This window comes from Rhea americana, unplaced genomic scaffold, assembly GCF_003343005.1.
Source record: "Rhea americana isolate MKP2758 unplaced genomic scaffold, rheAme1 scaffold_52, whole genome shotgun sequence".
In the NCBI taxonomy this organism is placed as follows: domain Eukaryota; kingdom Metazoa; phylum Chordata; class Aves; order Rheiformes; family Rheidae; genus Rhea; species Rhea americana.
Genome location: NW_028186668.1, coordinates 2258979 through 2261331, shown reverse-complemented (window position 1 = coordinate 2261331; position 2353 = coordinate 2258979). Strand labels below are relative to the sequence as shown.

The following is a 2353-nucleotide window of genomic DNA, read 5'->3' as shown; positions in this document are numbered from 1 at the left end:
ACTTCCCTTATCTGATAACAAAGGGGAATCTTGGCCTCTCCTGTTCCTGTTCATAAATGTTCCGGAGAATTAATGTAATACCAAAGAGTACATTTATCTGGCAGATGCAAGAAAGAGTAGAAGACGTTACAGGCAGTATTCTAGCAGCATGCTGTATTTGTAGTGGAAAGAAGTTACTTTGGAGGTTTGTTAAATCACCCTTTGAACTTACCTTGTTCATTATCATCGTTATTTTTCAAGTACAAGTGGAAAGCTGACTGCTGTGAAATGTACTGGAGAACTGGTGCCCTTGCAACTTGGCAAAGCAGAGACAGCTTGGTGAGATGATTAAGCTGCCAAGCAACTGCATTCCTAATCATGTAAAGATTCCTGTCAATATATCTTACTAAAGTATCAATACTTTGTCCACTCCTATTTTGTTCTGAAAAAGAAGTGTTCATCTTTGTCTCCCCTTTTCCCTGAGGTTTGTGCCAACTCATCATCCTCACCCTTTCTATTGTCCTTGCTGACTTCAGGATAGTAAACCTTTCTTTCTGACGGTCAGTGTGCCCTCTTAAAATTGTGGAAATGTTTCTGTGCCATTCTTAGTTTACACCCTAAATACAGAGAGGCCTGCTGCTCTTGCTGTTGGCTATGATGTATCTCTGTAAGCATTTTCAGAGTATTTGGAGCTGTGTTGTCACTTTGGAAGGACAACAATTATCTCTCTTGGGTCTCGGTAAGAGTTCAGATAAAATTCAAATAAATACTCTTCGATTTGCACTCATTTTAAAAAAAAGAACGTGAAATCGTGGATGTGCTTTAGGTATATTCCACGAAAGAAGGTGGAGGTATCGGATTGGGTTCAGTTTTGGACCAGGAGTCTAGTCCAACTGGAACTGAATCAAGACTTTTTCCACACTCCTGTATATAATGTTTTTGTGCTAGTACCACCAAACACGTGCTCTTCAGTGTTATCCACCTGTTTCTGCCTTAATGTTTTGTGCCATAGTTGTAAGTAATTAACTTTACTGATAGACAGCTGAGGAGTGCTGAGCCTCTGTTGACATTTCTGTAGTYAACTTAATGCTTCCTATCACCTTTTCTGGACTGATACGTATAACCAAAGGTTATGCTGGCTCAGTGGTCAGTTCTGTACAAGAAGCCTGGAAGCCTTATAAAAGGCTGATTCAGTAGTACAACTTTGTTTTTGCACATCTTGCCCCACAAACCACAAAAAAAAAATTGTTTTCACTGGGTGATACTGAAAATYAATATAAAAATAAAGAAAGGACTGAAAGTGCAGCTAGACGTATGCTGATTTCTTTTGCGGATTTTTTTTACCTCCCTGCTTGAATTCTATGACTGTATTTAGGAGAAGCTTAGTTCAATTTCTTAAAAAGCTATTGTTAACCAAAATTACTACTATAAAACATAGGCATGGAGAAGACAAATTAGCATGTATATCTATAGATGTATATATTTGGTCTACCATAAATAAATGCATTGTTACAGTATAAGTATCATTTGGGGAGCTGTTTCAAGTATCCAGCACAGTTGGCTTTTTGTGTAAACAATAAATGATCCATTTCAATCATTAAGTGTCAGTTGATCATTTTTCTCTATTAAATTTGGCAATAATTGCATCTTTTCCATTTCCAACTCAATAGGTACAAACTGGCAAAATTTCAAGCCATGATGAATGAAAGTTGGCTTTTCTACTTAACAGAAATGTTCGTGTGCCCTGGATTCTCCTTATTCCCAAYGTTTAGACTGACATTTAGAAGAGACTTGCAGATTGTGGGCCCAATCCTGATCATACTTGAATAAGTAGACTTTCTGTTCCAAGTTTCATAGAATCAGAGGCAGTATTTATGTAGCTATTACACACACCATTTTCAAAAAGAGGCCAGATCGAATTATTCTGGGATAAACTCGACTTTTGGTGTGTGTCTGGCAAAGCAAAAGAAATAAAGATCTAAGAAGTGCAAATTGCGGAATTGCAGGCTTTTTTTTTTTTTTTTTTTTTCTTTTTTTTTCCCTTTCCCCCCATGAAGTTAAGCACACCCGAGGGGGCTCTCACCTGCTTGCTGGCACCGCTCGCCATCCGTCCGTCTGTGCGTCCGTCCGTCCGTCCCTCTGCTGACAACGGCGGCCGCGGAGCAGCGGGGAGCCGCAGCACCGTCTCCCCGCAGCGACGAGGAGGGGGTTTCCTGCCCCCAGGGAGCCCGCTCCCCGCGAAACCCGGCGGCTGCCGCACGCCGCTCCCTCCGCGGAGTGCTTCCCCGGAGGAGCCGCTCCTGCGGCCGGGGCTTTGCTGCTAACTTCTTAATTTTTGTGCTTTGCTTTGTTTTGTCGTCCTACCCCCCCCCCC

General features: G+C 41.6%; 1 long non-coding RNA gene across 1 annotated transcript in view; it reads right to left on the bottom strand.

Annotated features, from left to right (window-relative positions):
• LOC146588356 (uncharacterized) overlaps window positions 1–2337 on the bottom strand; it is a 44881-nt gene extending 42544 nt beyond the window's left edge. Inside the window, exon 1 of the long non-coding RNA XR_014897435.1 lies at window positions 2063–2337. This is a non-coding gene — a long non-coding RNA (uncharacterized LOC146588356). The remainder of the gene's footprint in view (window positions 1–2062) is intronic.
• Between the last annotated feature and the right edge of the window lie 16 nt (window positions 2338–2353).